Source organism: Lissotriton vulgaris, chromosome 12 (genome assembly GCF_964263255.1).
Source record: "Lissotriton vulgaris chromosome 12, aLisVul1.2, whole genome shotgun sequence".
Taxonomy (NCBI): Eukaryota; Metazoa; Chordata; class Amphibia; order Caudata; family Salamandridae; genus Lissotriton; species Lissotriton vulgaris.
In genome coordinates, this window is record NC_141700.1 from 598,663,534 (window position 1) to 598,679,900 (window position 16,367).

At 46.0% G+C, this 16,367-nt stretch overlaps 1 protein-coding gene and 1 pseudogene across 1 annotated transcript in view; one reads left to right on the top strand and one right to left on the bottom strand.

Annotated features, from left to right (window-relative positions):
- LOC147677808 (neural-cadherin-like) overlaps positions 1–16,367 on the top strand; it is a 684,133-nt gene that overhangs the window by 41,734 nt on the left and 626,032 nt on the right. The window lies entirely within an intron of this gene.
- On the bottom strand, positions 6,681–8,996 carry LOC147677809 (uncharacterized; annotated as a pseudogene).

The window sequence follows — 16,367 nt, forward strand, 5'->3', positions numbered from 1 at the left end:
GCACTCTTGTGCTACAGGTTTCCCACATTGGTTGGGTGGGGGGGCGTCCAGTGGGGCACTATTTAATTTGAGGCTATGTGAAATGGGGGGATTATGTTCCAGCCTCAGGTTGGAATCAGTAGTTACACCCTTGGATGAGCATGTGACTTGCCTGCCTACCCCTACTCTGAAATCATTTGTCATTATGTGGGCTGGTGTTGATGGAAAAGATTGACCGACCATGTGTGTATTTAGAACACTGATGGTTGGTGCGTCGCCCGTAAACTGAGTGCGGGCGCAGTTTGGGGTGGGTGAAGGGGGTACGGTAGTTGTTGAATGTAGAAGTCAGTCCACTTCCTCAAGACATCCATATCTATTGGAAGTCGGGAACCCGTTCCATCCTCCGAGTGTATCTACCCACCAATTGCTTTGTACTCCCCATGTGTGGTTCCTCGCCTGGATCCTACTCCAATTCCCCCCCTGAGCTGGAGGGGCACATGGTGATTAGAAAAAAGTAAGTGGTCTTGCTATTATTGATGCAGTTGAACCATGGTTGATCCATGAGTAAATGGCGTGAGCAGTGTTAGAATCCTCAAAGGAGACGATCACACAGTCTCCGCAGATGGACTTTTGTGTGGTCCCTACCCAAGGTACCCTCCGTACCATAAGGATTTTGCTCCTTAGGTGGTTGGGTATTGGTTTATTGGCGTCCAACCAGTGGATCACTTTATTCTTTAGGGAGGCAAAGTTTTCCTGCTGGTTGTACGTCAATTTGGTTACCCCGCTCAGCACCACAACATAGGGGCTAACCTCAGGGGGAAGATCTACAAATCCCCTTGATCGTATAAAGCTGGTGCTGGCTCTCTGCGATGTTGGAGGGTTTGTATTCTGGCCATTTTGCCTCGGATTAGGGTGGTCAGTCGGGGCAGGTGCTCTTTGGCCAGATGTAGCTAGGGGGGGTGGCGGGAGGGATACAGCCCCCGATTGCGTGGTATTTGACATTACCCTACTAGGAGCATTATGGGTTTCTACCTTGGTTCGGGGTTTAGGTGTTGGTTTGACCTTGGGTGTAGCGGTAAGAATAGCAAAAGAAGAGGTTGCAGCAGGGTAGGAAGGCGGAAGTGTGTTGGTGGTTCCTGGTGGCTTGACCTTGGGAGGGGGCCGCGGGTTCACAGCAACTTGAGTAGTAGGATCAGAAGGTGCTGCTGGAGGCAGGGGTCCATTTGAGCATGTAAATTTAGGGTTCTGCATAGTGATGGTTGCCAGATTTAGTATGCTTTTTTCTATTTCCAGTAGCTGTGTTTCTATATGTGTGAATCTCTTTTCTAGTGGGGAAAGTAGTTTTTTTAGTGTTTCCCAGACAACAGTGAGAAATTCAACGTCCTTCCCTTTAATGGTACAGAGCGGGGTTCCTACAGTGTCACTTTCTATGATGAGGTCATTATTTTCTTGGATGACTACTGTGTGAAGGGGAGTGTTTTCTGGGCATGTTACCAGGGGAGAAAATTTAGGTGGTGGCAGCGTAGCAAGGGGAGGTGCCTTTGTTGGTAACTGCGCCTTGGCCACTTTGGCCTTTTTCCTTGAGTATGCCGAGGTAGGGTTACGTTTCCTTTTATTGTGTGGGCGCTTTTGTGATTTGGGTAAACTACCACCTTTTTCTTGTAAAGCAGGGGTGGGTTCGACTTTGGAGGGTAAGCCCTCCTCAGTTCCCTTCTTTTGTTCTACAATCGCGCCCAGATGGGAATTTGGAGAGGGAGTGGGGTTTTGTGGGAATTCCCCCTGTGGGGGAGATATACTATCTGCTTGTGCTGCATGGATAACGGCATTTGTAACAATCAGGGTGGGTGTGGAGCCGGGCGGGCGCTCTGGTGTTTTTGCCCAGGCAATAGGACCAAGAGAGGATTTTTTGGCGGCAGTTAACTCGACTGACAGTCTTCTAGCAGCTTCGAGTTCTAATGAAACCCTGTGTTGCATCTTAGTTATTTCGTTATCGATGGCAGTGTGGGTCCTGGTGATGAAATCGTCCAAGGTACCATTTTTTAGTTTAGATTTGGCTGCTCTGTCTCTAAACTCGCGGGTTGCCATCATGGATGCAAAGTGAAGAGTGTAATAGAGGAATCAAATGGGGTGGCCCAGCCCAGTCTCTAACTGCCTCTAACGGCCTAAAACGGCCCGCTCTTTGCCCGGTCTTCGCCCTGGCCTTAGCCCCGCGCGCGTCCCGCGTGCGCGAGACTGTCAAGAGTTATCAAGGGGAGGGACAGGTGTAGGGGGCGGGAAGAGGACCAGCTGCGGCCGATCAGCGCCGCTGAGCAGGCTGGTCCTCGCAGTCCCGCCTCTCGCCTTGGGTGATGAGTTAAGGTTGCTCAAAGGACGTTGGTGCTCCTATGCACTTGAAAGGGCCAAAGAAACAGACACAGCCAAAGTCTGCAGCCTGCGAGCGGCACCCGCGGAGCGGGGGCCGCGAGGCGTGGCTTAACGGCCGGAAAAGTCGCTAGCAACCGGGACAGCACTCCCGACTAAACCAGTGGTAGAACCCAGCAAACACTCACTCCGCAATCCTTTTGGCTGGTGTAGGGGGCGGGAAGAGGACCAGCTGCGGCCGATCAGCGCCGCTGAGCAGGCTGGTCCTCGCAGTCCCGCCTCTCGCCTTGGGTGATGAGTTAAGGTTGCTCAAAGGACGTTGGTGCTCCTATGCACTTGAAAGGGCCAAAGAAACAGACACAGCCAAAGTCTGCAGCCTGCGAGCGGCTCCCGCGGAGCGGGGGCCGCGAGGCGTGGCTTAACGGCCGGAAAAGTCGCTAGCAACCGGGACGGCACTCCCGACTAAACCAGTGGTAGAACCCAGCAAACACTCACTCCGCAATCCTTTTGGCTGGTGTAGGGGGCGGGAAAAGGACCAGCTGCGGCCGATCAGCGCCGCTGAGCAGGCTGGTCCTCGCAGTCCCGCCTCTCGCCTTGGGTGATGAGTTAAGGTTGCTCAAAGGACGTTGGTGCTCCTATGCACTTGAAAGGGCCAAAGAAACAGACACAGCCAAAGTCTGCAGCCTGCGAGCGGCACCCGCGGAGCGGGGGCCGCGAGGCGTGGCTTAACGTGGCTTAACGGCCGGAAAAGTCGCTAGCAACCGGGACAGCACTCCCGACTAAACCAGTGGTAGAATCACATGTGAGGTTACAAGTAGCCTATTTGTGGGACATATGGCTTGCTAATGCTAGTCTGCCTGTATTGCCATAACTATATCTCATAAAGGATTTTAAACATATGCAGGGAGAAAGTCCCCTTTTCCATACTCTACACTTACTAAACTAGGAAATCTGGTTACACTGGTTCAACTTCCTTGCTGGACTGTATCTTACTCATGACTGGCTGGCCTCCCTGAAAGGGAGAAAGACTTCCACAGTTACGTAGTTCACATCTCCAAAGCACATTAATTGTCTCTATCATGGCTAGCCTTTGATCTTCTGCGTGTCATGCCTATACCTTTTGAAGGAAAAAAAACAAATATAAACGTTACTTGAGTTCATGATGAAGAGAACTAAAACGTACGAAATAAATACTACAAACTAAACCCAAGAGGAGTCAATTAATACTTAAGCCCTAATGTTTCCCAACATGCTCCTACTGATACAAATCCTAAATCACACATGACAAATAAGAAAAACAAAACAATGGAGCACCTAAGAGCAGTATCAATTGTGGGAGGCTATCTCTGTTACCCTTGTTATAAATGTGAATGTAGGTCCTCATCAACATTCATCCCGATTGGGGTGATGCATTCAGCTTGTAGAATCAATCTTGAGTCTAGTCTGTGGAGTGCAGTGGCTCTGCTTCCACCACTTGAATGTTTAGGCACTCAATCAATGCCCAACAATTTGCCTTTCATCCAGTCCATATTGTGTTCCTCGTTGAAACGTTTGGCTGTGCTATAACTTTGATTGTTATTTGTGATGGCTGTCCCATGCTTTAATAGGTACTTTTTGATGGGAATGTTTTTGAACCAATAGACCATTTGTCAACAAGGACATGTAATGACATATACCACAAAATCAGTTTTACGGGTAATCCATTTAAAAATGCACCATTTCTTGATCACTCTCTGTAGAGTATTGTTTTGTACATTTGCACTATATTTACAAGCTTTGCATTGGCCACAGCGACGGAAATCCTTACCCTGTTTTAGCCAATTAGTTGCTAAATAGTTGTGTACGAGCATATCTTTCAAGGAAGCGTTACTTGGTTTGTTCACTGTTGAAGTACTTCATATTTTATCCCTTAAAATGTGATCCTGGGCTAAGATATCCCTCTGTAACGTGGGCGAGAAGCAGACCAGGACAAAGTGGGTTGCTGTTCACTAAGGGGAGTTTTATTAGGTCAAAGAAACTTAGAGGGTATGGAAATGTTCTTCCAAAAACGGGCTACTAAAGAGTTTTCAATTGGTTCCCCAGTAGAGGCTTATGGGAGTTGTAGTCCGGTTACCTCTTGGGGTTATTAGGCCAACACCTCCGTGTCTTGTGGCAGCCTCTTCCTTCACTGGTTGCTCCGTGGTTTGGTGAGTTGGACCCCAGGGAAAGAAGAAAACAGAAAAGAACAGTTAGGAAGGGGGTTTCCTTCCTTTCTAGGTCGCGGGTGTGCCGGGGAAAATGCAGGGAAACCACCACTACCGTCACCAGTGTAGCGCTCGTGCTGTGGAGAATGTGCCTCTAGGTTTGCTCCCCCTTACTGCTTCCACTCTTACGCTCCACCCGGTCACCTCCCCACACTAGCCCAAGGAGTCCCCGTACCTTGTGGAGCCACGACCCTTCTCCTGGGCCGTGGCGGGCGTCAGTGCGTTGCCAGCTAGGGTCTGGCTGCCCTTCTAGTCGGTCGTCCGTTCTTCCCAGTAGCAAGACGTCTACGCCAGCAACCGGGTCTGCGTCCTCCGTCAACAACGAATCCTTGTTCCATGGAAAGACTTTGAAGGTCGTCACCAGCGTCTCCTCCTCACAGGCGGGTCCTGCCGAACGCTGAACTTCCTCCGCGTCTCCCGTTTTCAGCGCGTCTGCACCATGTGATCCCGTCACATGACCCCCCCCCAGGAGGCGGACTTAAAGGGGCCGTAAGACCCGGGGACGTTCTGTGAATACAGAAGGGGAGAACAGTGAGGTGAAAAGGGCCCCGATTGTGTCTCCAGAGAGTCCGTGTCCTCACACACCCCTACCCCAGTTTGTTCACGCTCAGGGAACAAAGGAAGGCGTGAAAGAAAGTCAGCATTTCCATTATCGGTTCCCTTCCGATGGACCACCTCAAAGGAAAACGGCTGGAGGGAAAGGAACCAACGCAATATTCGTGGATTGTTTCCCTTGTTGCGACTCATCCATTGTAGGGGAGCGTGATCCGTATATAGAAGGAAATGGGCCCCCTCCAAATAGTATCTAGTTTCTCAATCGCCCACTTAATAGCAAGGCATTCCTTCTCTATTATCGGATACTTCTGCTCACGGGGAAATAACTTCCTGCTAAGGAAAAGAATTGGGTGTTCTACCCCTTCGGGGGACAATTGGGACAACACAGCCCCTAACCCGTGTTCGGATGCATCTGTGTGTAACAAGAAAGGTTTCGAGAAATCAGGAGACCTCAAAACTGGTGTAGTGGTTATAGCTGTTTTTAGGTTCACAAAGGCTGTTTTGGCGCTCGCGCAGGGGTGTTGGATGTCTTTCGTCTTAATGTTTTTCTGCAGTAGGTCGGTCAGAGGAGCGGCCAGTTCAGAATACTGTGGGATGAACCTTCTGTAATACCCAAAGAGCCCCAGGAAGGCCCTAACCTCTTTCTTGCTTGATGGAAAGGTGCCTCCAGTATAGCCTTTACTTTTTCAGATTGCGGTTCGATAACACCGTTTCCCAAAAGGAACCCAAGGTATTTCACTTTTCTAAACCCTGCTCTTAATTTTTTTGCATTGATATGCAAAGCTGCCTCTTGAAGGGACTTAAGAACCTGGGTAAAATGCTGTAAATGGGTTTCCCAATCGGGGCTGAATATAACAATGTCATCAAGGTATGCGGAGGAGTACTCCTGATGTTCTCTCAATACCTTGTTCATGAGGCGTTGGAATGTGGCAGGGGCCCCATGTAACCTAAAGGGTAAGACTGTAAATTCGTACAAGCCGCTTGGTGTGTGGGATAAGAGTCGCACTTTGATATAGAGTTTACAGCCCGGAAGTCAATGCAAAAGCGGACTGAGCCGTCCGGTTTTGGCACGAGCACTATGGGAGAGGACCAATCGCTTTTAGATGGCTTTATGACGCCTAGGTCTAGCATGTTTTTAGCCTCATCTTCTATGGCTTGTTCAGCTAACTGGGTCTTTCCTGGTATGTTGGAGAAAATATGGGAAAAGGGACTCAAGGTATCCTGAAGGAGCCTATCTTGGTCCTTAGACAAATCAGGATTGACTACCAACTCCTTCAGAGTAGTTTCATTCTGGGATGGTTTGTCTATGCTATGTACATCTTGAGGGGGGCCTAGCCACTTTTTGAGTAGATTTATATGATACAGTTGGGTCTTTTTGGGTTTGATCTGTATCTTGTAAGATGTTAAACCTACTTTCTCTGTGACTTTATATGGGCCTTGCCACCCTGACCGTGGTTTCCCTAGGTTGGAAGGTAAAAGGACCAGCACCCAATCCCCTACATTGAGGTGGCGCCACTTCTTTCCCTTGTTATATATCGTTTGTTATTGTCTTTGGGCTTTCTCTAGATTGGAATCAGCAAACTCCCTTAGTTTGTGGAGTCGTGAGTGGAGGTTCTGTGTATACTCAAGAAATTTTTTAGTATCCTCTTCCTTCTCTTGTTCCCATACCTCCTTAGTAATCTCCAAAAGGCTCTGAGGTTCTCTCCCAAACAGGAGTTGGAACGGGGAGCACCCTAGACTGGCTTGGACCTGGCTCCGGATTACATACAATGATAGAGGAAGCAGCAGGTCCCATTCTTTACCCTCGACAGTTAGAAGCTTCTTCAATGTCAATTTCAAAGTGGCGTTGTAACGCTCACAGAGTCCATCCGTCTGGGGATGATATACAGACATTTTAATGTGGGAAATGTCCAAAGACTTACAGATTTGTCCCATTAGCTTAGAGACAAAGGGGGTACCCTGATCGGTAAGTATTTCCCGAGGGAAACCGACCCGTGAGAAGAGCTCCAGGAGTTTCTCAGAAATGTTGCGGGTTGTGGGAGTGCGTAGAGGGAAGGCTTCCGGGTATCTCGTGGCATAGTCAACCACGACCAAACCGTAGACGTGGCCCTTCTTGGTACGTGGCAATGGACCAATGAGATCCATACCGATCCTTTCGAACGGGTTATCCACAATCGGCAATGGTTGTAATGGGACTGCTGGTGGCCTGTACGGGTTCTTTTTTGGGCAAATCTCGCATTCTTGGCAGAACCGAGTGACTTGTGAAAATATGCCAGGCCAATAAAAATGTCGCAACAACATCTGCATCGTCTTTTGGGCCCCTCTGTGCCCCGTGAGCAGATGCGAATGGGCAAAAAAAAGAACCTGTTCCCGAAAAGCTTGAGGCACCAACAACTGGGGATCATCCCCTTGTTTCCCTATGCGATATAACAAGTTGTTTTTTGTTTGGAAAGAAGGGTAACTATTGGGTGTTTGTCGAACTTGATCCCATGCTGATTGTAAGGTTGGGTCGTTTTTCTGAGCATACTTGAAGCTTCGATCAATGACCCATGGAGCTTGGGTTAGAGGAGTAGGCAGTGCTCCGGATGTGGAAGGGATGTTCTGCAACTTGTTTCTTAGCATTTTAAGGAATGAGGGATTGTCTTGCCCTATTATCATTTGTTCGGGCAGACTAGGAACAACCCCGAGCCTGATATCTATAGTCTGACCTTGGGGAAGAGTGACAGGGCCTTGGATGACCGGATAAACCTTCACATTCCCTTGGATACACCTAATTGGTACAGAGTCTTTCACCTTATCAGGGAGAGGTAACACAATGGACTGGAGAATGACTGACTGTTTGCATCCTGAGTCTAGCAACGCCCTCTCTTGTACACCCTTTACTTGGACATTTACGTCAAAGCTGGGTCCTAGTTCCGTGGAATATAGAATGGAACGGGGAATACATCCAATGTCCATCGGCTCTTCGGGTGGTTTCTTCCGTGGACAGTTACGTGCTATATGAACCCACTCTCCACATTCAAAGCACTCTGGATTACGTAGGGGAGGTGGTTCTAAACGGGGTGTTCTTGGCTTTACTATGTCTAGCGGGGCCTTTAGTGGTTTCTTTTCAGGTTTTACTGGACCTCCCATTGGTTTTGTGGGTTTGTCAGAGTCCCATGGTAAGGCCCTAGGTTGTGCCCTATAAAACGTAGTGGCCATTTCTACAGCCTGTTCAGGACTCAGGTGTTTGTGTTGCTTCAGCCATCTTTGAATGGGGAATGGCAGGGCCTCTAAGAACTGCTCTAAATAAATCATATCCATGATTTCATCCTTTGTTTGTGAATGGGGTCTTAGCCATTTATCCGCTGCTGCTTTTAACTTGAAATACAGCGTTTTGGGGTTATCTGATACGGTGCCGCGTTCATTCCTGAACCGTACCCTATACGCCTCCGCATCCATGCCCATATGATCCAATATCAAGTCCTTTATTTCTGCATATGGAGTATTGCCATTTGGATTAGCCACCTGGTAGGCGGCTTGTGCTTCTCCAGTAAGAAGGGGTGCTAGGAAGAAAGGTCATTTAGCTTCAGGCCACTCAGATGCCCTTGCCGCCCTTTTGAAGTTAAGAAGGAAGGCATCTGGGTCTTCTCCAGTCACATACTTCTGGAGAGATACGTTTGGCCCGGTTCCTGCCCTTATTTGGAGTTGTGTTGTTAACTCCCGCCTGTCGTCTGCTACTTTCTGCATTTGGTCTGCATGGTTAGCCAGACTGTCTCTCATAAGTTCCCGGTCTGCTTGGGCAGAGGTCCTCTATGTTTCTACTGCCCATTCCAGCTTTTCTTGCCCACGGATTAGTTGCTGAATTAAGTTTTCCATCGTGATCCCACTTCTGACACCACGTGTAACGTGGGCGAGAAGCAGACCAGGACAAAGTGGGTTGCTGTTCACTAAGGTGAGTTATATTAGGTCAAACAAACTTAGAGGGTATGGAAATGTTCTTCCAAAAACGAGTCTTCAATTGGTTCCCCAGTATAGGATTATGGGAGTTGTAGTGCGGTTATGTCTTGGGGTTATTAGGCCAACACCTCCGTGACTTGTGGCAGCCTCTTCCTTCACTGGTTGCTCCGTGGTTTGGTGAGTTGGACCCCAGGGAAAGAAGAAAACAGAAAAGAACAATTAGGAAGGGGGTTTCCTTACTTTCTAGGTCGCGGGTGTGCCGGGGAAAGTGCAGGGAAGCCACCACTACCGTCACCAGTGTAGCGCTCGTGCTGTGGAGAACGCGCTTCTAGGTTTGCTCCCCCTTACTGCTTCCACTCTTACGCTCCACCCGGTCACGTCCCGACACTAGCCAAAGGCGTCCCCGTACCTTGTGGAGCCACAACCCTTCTCCTGGGCCGTGGCGAGCATCAGTGCGTTGCCAGCTAGGGTCTGGCTGCCCTTCTTGTCGGTCGTCCGTTCTTCCCAATAGCAAGACGTCTTCGTCAGCAACCGGGTCTGCGTCCTCCGTCAACGACGAATCCTTGTTCCATGGAAAGACTTTGAAGGTCGTCACCAGCCTCTCCTCCTTACAGGCGGGTCCTGCCGAACGCCGAACTTCCTCCACGTCTCCCGTTTTCAGCGCGTCTGCACCATGTGATCCCGTCACATGACCGGCCCAGGCAGCAGACTTAGAGGGGCCATACTCCCCGGGGACATTCTGTGAATACAGAAGTGGAGAACAGTGAGGGCAAAAGTGCCCCGATTGTGTCTCCAGACAGTCCGTGTCCTCACACTCTCATAGTCTCCAGAATCCCTTTTAGTTTCCCATCATTGATTTTGCATTTTTAGTAAAGAACCGAATGGATTCTGTCCAACATTGACTCTTCTCAGGGGGAGGCCGAGACAGTGCTTCCTCTCATTTGATTTTATAAGCTCATGTTCTTGCCGGTTTCAGAGCCCTACATGGGTAGTCTGTAGCCCAAAATCTCTTAGTCATTTCAAATTTCACCACCTGACAGCTATGTTCTGAGCTACAGTTCCTTTTCGCTCTGAGATGAAGGGGATACTCCATAATTGGTGGGGGGGGGGGGCACTTGATGCACGTTGAATTGAATTCCCAGCTGTCTCTTTTTTAACAATTCTGCGATTAATACCCAATCAGCTCTTGTCAGTCTGATATCTAAGAAGTCTATTGTGTTTTGGTCATGTTGCAATGAAAATTTCAAATTCAAATTGTTCTCATTTATGGCACGTCCAAAGGCATTAGGATCAGTTTCAATAACATTCCAAATAAAAAAAAACCATCATCAATGTATCTAAGCCTAACATTGATTTTCTCAGTCCAGTGTGCCAGCTCACTTCCCAGAACACATTTTCTTCTCACCAGCCCACCCCAAATTGGCGTAGCTGTGCCCACCGCAGTCCCCTGTATCTGTTTAAACAAATCATTTTGAAACATAAAAATATTTTCCGACAAACATATCTCAATAATTTTCAAAATTATATGTGTATGTTCCAGATGATTAATGCTCCTGGCTCGTAGGAAATATTTACTGGCATGGGGACAACCAGTATTTTTGATACTCGTGTAAAGACACTCTACATCCAAAACACACCAACCACTATGTTTACTCCCAGTGGAGATTCCGTATTTTCGGAATTAAATCTTTAGTGTCCCTCTCATAGAAGTTTAAACTAGTCACAAAAGGAAACAAGAAATAGTCTACTTAAATAGAAGTGTTTTCAAAAAGATTATTCTTCGATGAGATGTAGAATATCCCAGAGGGTTGTTTAAACTTCTGTGGAATTTGGGAAGCAGATATAGGATGGTAATTGTAGCTGAATACTTTTTGGGGGTTTCAATTCGTCTCAGTTAAAGAATTGGTTGTTATAGGAGTCCTGCAAAAGATCTCTGTATTTAGATTGCATACCACTAAAATACGATTTCTGTATCCTAACATAACATGCTGTGATATATAGCTGCTACGAGCTTCCTTCAGGTAATTCTCTCAAGTCATGAGGACTACATTGCCTCCCTTATCAAAAAGTTTTATTACCAGGTCTTGGTCTTTCTATAATGCAGTCACAGCTTCCCACTGTTGTTTATTCAGATTGGATTTGTGTGATCCCTTATTACATAGTTTACGGTTGTCATTGGCGACCACTTCACAGAAGACATCAATATTGTCTCTATGGAGTGGTACAGTGTCATTTATTGGGGCAGCGCTGGGATGCCTCGTCCCTAAGGCAGCTTTGCGCTCTATAAAATTTAAATAATAATAATAATACTAATGTGGGACATATTTTGAGGGTTGCTAAATGTCGTAGCAATGCTAGCACCTGTATCCATGCCAAATGAGGTGAGTACATTTGTCACAAAACTAGGATCGAATGGATCGCACAGTTCCCATGCCGTGGTGTCCTCCCCAGAGTTACCCAGATTGTCAAAAAAAATGGAGTGTCTCAATGTTATCAATTAATAAGTCAGATCTTTGTCTTACTTGGCAAGCATACGTCTGTGTGTATCCCTTTGAGTTTTCAGGGCACTAACTTTGTATAGTTTCAACTTGCGAGCAAATTTATACAGGTCCACTCGTACCTGTGTGCATAATCCAGTGGCACATCTGAACAAAACGATAGCCCCAATTTAAGAACTTGACCCTGTGTTGCAGTGAGCTCCCTTTTAGAGAGCTTTATTACCATGAGCTGGGATGTTGTCCTTTTTGGGATCCATCATTGTTTCCTCTGTCCCTGGCCACGTGTTCCCATGCCAGTATCGCTGTCTTTTCCTGCGTTCCTTTAGTTTTTGATTTTGGATTTTGCACCTCTGCCTCTCTGTTTGCCCTTGAAAGACTGTTCATTGTTTTGTTTTAATAACCAATATTCCTCAGAAAATGACATCTTTTCTCTTTGTATAACAATCAAATCTTCGCTGGAATCCAGGTCAGAGCTTAAATCAGTGCTGGAGTCTCCTCTTCCTTTATCCACGGATCAGAGTGTTGCTATCTCTGCGAACTCACTCTGGGTTTTGTCAAATTTTCTCGCAAATGTCAGGTTGCATCCTGGCATGTAATCACGCTCATCATGCTGGAACTTGAGTTGTTTCCTTTTCATTACATCTTTCTCATATATCTAGATCCTTTCATTCACTAATTTCGGTGTGTTGATTACCCATTCCTGGTCTGTCTCGGCTTTAAATTCCTCCATTAATTTCTGGATCTTAACCATTAGGCTTGTATGTTCATATCATGTATGTTTAATCAGGATCTGAAGCATGACCTTGGAACATGCATTGGTATTATCAGCCTATTTCTAAATTGTTGTGGGTTGGGATTGGATAAAGTGAGTATTTTTATAAAAATCCGTAGACCTTGTGGGATCCATTCTACTTCAAGGAATTTTTGAATTGAGGTGGCTTCAGATGTGTGCATGTTGGTATTTCTAGAGTGCAAACCTAGCTGTGAAGCAACAGCGCACTATATAAGACAAAGTAGTAGAGGGGTTTTGGATCATTTACGTGCACGTACAGGAGAGGGTAGTCAGTAGATGTTTCTGGGTAAGGGATATGGGGGACAGGCACACTGACTATATAATGGATACAGAGGGGTGCTATGAAGAGGTGAGCTTTATCTCTTTTCTGAAGCACAGGACCGAAGGTGTTAGCCCGATGTAAGGTAAGATCCAGAGCTTCAGATATTGAAGAGGCCGAAACATGTGAAAGCTTTTTTAATATTTTTTTTCTTTTCTGCATTTCTTGACTTAGACTTCAAGACTAGGGACATTGTGTGTGATAACTTTTCCAGCATATTCTAGTAACTGTTTAGGCCGTTCGGGATTCCGACATCCGCTTACAATCGCATCTTTTTCAGGTCTAACTTTTAGCCTTGTAGCGTTGGCTACAATTAAGAGTGCAATTCCTGTTCAGAGATCATTTTGTTGCTTACAAAGTGTTGCACCATCCGCTTCTAAGCAACTCTCCTACCAAAATATCGTTCCTCATGAGTGTGTTTTGCCCATCACTCACTGTGGTTATAACCCTTGGTGGTAATTATTGACTGCTGATGGTGGTTATCTACACACCTACTTCTTTATGTATTGACGGATATTCTGGTTCCCTTTTTTTTCACATGGTTCTTCATATGTCTTGTTTTGGGCATCAACTTTTGCTTGACTGATTAAGTTCCCTAATAGATCAAGCTGTATCTGTGCAGTATTCTTTCATCATCTCTGATTTAATGTGCACAGGCTGAATTTGATACACATTGAAATGCGTCAACAACTACCTGACTGACAGAGACATTCATTAAATGACCTTTATGTGCAGAAATCCCTTGTTTACTCTTGGGCTTTAATTTCTTAAATGTTGCAGCAACTGCACATGTTATTGGGATCGTTCTGCCGTCTTTGTGTGTTTATTGAGATCACCTTTTTTTGCGCCACGTGCACATTCAATTGAGCACTCCGTGTTCACACAGCACTGAGCACTCATTGCACTGGTTTTAATGAATGTGCATGCACACATACAATTGGCCAAGAGAAATCTTTTTGTAGAAAGTGAATTATTTAGTTGGATCTTCCTTGTTGACTTGTTCTGTACAATACATGTTTTGGTATTGCATGAATGTTGAATTTTGATCTTTAAGGATACCTTTTGGGACACTGTTGCATATTGATGTTTAATACCCTTGTTCTTTGGATCTATGGGTGCCTTCTTTGGAATGGATATGTACATGTGTGTTTTTTTTTACTATCATAGTGTTAATGGTATTCAGTCCCCACTAGAACAGTTTAAGGTCCGTTTCTGGATATATAGTTCACTTGATTGAACATCTAGGGAGTCTTCTGACTTTTTAAAAGGAGTTCTTCAGACCTCAGGGTTAAAACTGGGCACCAAAACTCCTTAGCACAAATAATATTTGTGCTGGGTATCGGGTGTGGGTTTATTTTTTAATTTGATTTACACATTGGTGTAAGAAAACTGGGGAGTAATGTACACAAACACTTTTAGCTCCCATTTTGCGTATGTCATGCACCAGTTTGTTGGTATTTTTGCATGTTATATTATCACCAGCAATAAGCTGGTGGTAAAAGCTTGTGAGCACGAGTAGTTTGGACTCAGCTTAAAAATGGTGCCGACGTAATCTGCAGTTGTAATGTATTGAATGTACTCCTCCCCCCAAAGCAGGCTGAAATGTGTAGGTATGTCCCTCTTGTACTCAACCAGGTACAGGACCAAGGACACACATGCTCTCAACCACACATGGGTATCCACTGCATCATTCTTCATTGTACTTTACTCAAAAAGGAAATCAGGCAAACATTGATGCATTTGGGTGTCCTTCTGCAATGGCATTTGTTAAACTTTTAAGATGGTAGGTCATGAATTTCTGCCTCAAATATGACAATACAAGCAAAGGAAACTGACGTGAAAGCGGTTTGGGTGAGTTCTGCCCCTAATAATGTTTATTTTTATTGAAATTGTGCTTTGTACGCACAATTTTTACATAAATTGACTACACTTCCAGAGGTTCTACATTGAAGGTCAAGAAGTAGATCTGCAATTATGTGCTGTTCCAGGCATGTTTACACTCTCTACATTGGTTAATGGAGGTTTCCCGCACAAGGAAGTCTTTGGAAAAAGGTGTAAATTTCCATTAAAAAATTATTAAATAGCTGTATGTATTACAGGCAGTGTATATGAGGTGACAATGCAATTTCACATGTCCTACCTTTAAAAAAATATATGTATCTTTCTTCACGTCATATTTTTATGCAGCTGCTGATTTTGAGTAGATTTTAAATCATATGTTATGACTGTGAATCTACTTGGAAAGGGCAGTGTGGAGAAATCAAAGTTCCACAGCTCTCACAATCACGTGTCATAGACAGCAGAGCTAGAGAAATCTTACAGGTTCATACAGCAGTGTTGCTGCTACATGACATAGAACAGATTCATGGAGCATGCAGATTATACCTAAGTTACATGCTGTTGTGTCCGAAAGCAGTAGTCCTATCATAGAAAGGTTTTCTATGGATAATTAAATTACTTCATTTAAGTTTGCAATTGCACATACATTACTGGAGCAGTTGTCATATGTTCCATTCTCCTTTACATTCATTCTTTTAAGGTGAAAGATGACGGGCCGATAATAGCACCCATGGGGTCCTGTTTGCAATTGTGAACCCACCACCAAGGCAGGTGACAGCTGCTTCGGCAATACATTTTTTTTTATCTATCATAAAATTCCACCACTCAGCAATGCAGGAGACAGTGGCGGCTCCTCCACTAAGGAAGAGGAGCGTTCCCCCACTGCTCAAAAGAAAAAATAAAATAATACTAACATATTGTTATCATTTTATTTTTACTATTGCAGTCAGTGGCAGGCGGTGTTGCCCAGAGCAGTGGAGGAGTGATTTGCACTCCCTAAGTGAACATGACTGTTTGGCCGGCCAAACAGTCATGCGCACTTTGCATGTTCCCCACCAGGCTGCATGACATAGCCTTGTGAGGAAAATGCACATGCTCTCTATCCCTGTCTGAGCTCCGAACCACGGCGCTCAGACCAACCACAAAGCTGCAAAGCAGCATTGTGATTAGATCAGGGGAGGCTGGGTGCTTCCTGCTGCTGGCCGGGACCTGAGACATGAAGGAAAAAGAGGACGGAGGAGAAGGCGCGCAGCCGGCAGATCAGGTTATTCCTTTCACCTTTTATTTTCACCTCTCCCCCCCCCCCCCCTCCCCAGCCCTGCACTCCATCTGGTAGCAGCCGCTACTGGAAGGGGAAACAATTAGTCCCTTAGTGCGTGGGCAAGGCAGAGGGTGACCAACTACCCTCTATCATTTTCCAACATGGGAGGTGAATTAAATCTCACCCTACTCCTGGGCAAGACTGGGATCTACCAAATATGTTCTCCTCCTTGGGCAAGGAGGGTAGACATGAAATAACCTTGGACAAAGTGGTGCTAAGGAGATGACAGCAATCCCCAGAAACACCCCGTCCCCTAACTTGGGCAAGATGATTGGATTTACTCCTTCTCCTCCTTGTCCCTTGAGCAAGGTCAGGGAGGTTGGCTTTGAACATCTGTCCCCTGTGTCTGGCCGGGGTGTGCTTGTTTCTAATGAAGACACACATGTCCAGAGTTGTTGTTTCCCACAAAATTCCACTTTGGAAGTGCTCTTTGGGAACACTGGTTTGTTTAAAACAGTTGAGGTGAAGCAGGGGATGACAGCCTAGAAGTGCTGGAAAAATAATGGGAGAAACACACAGT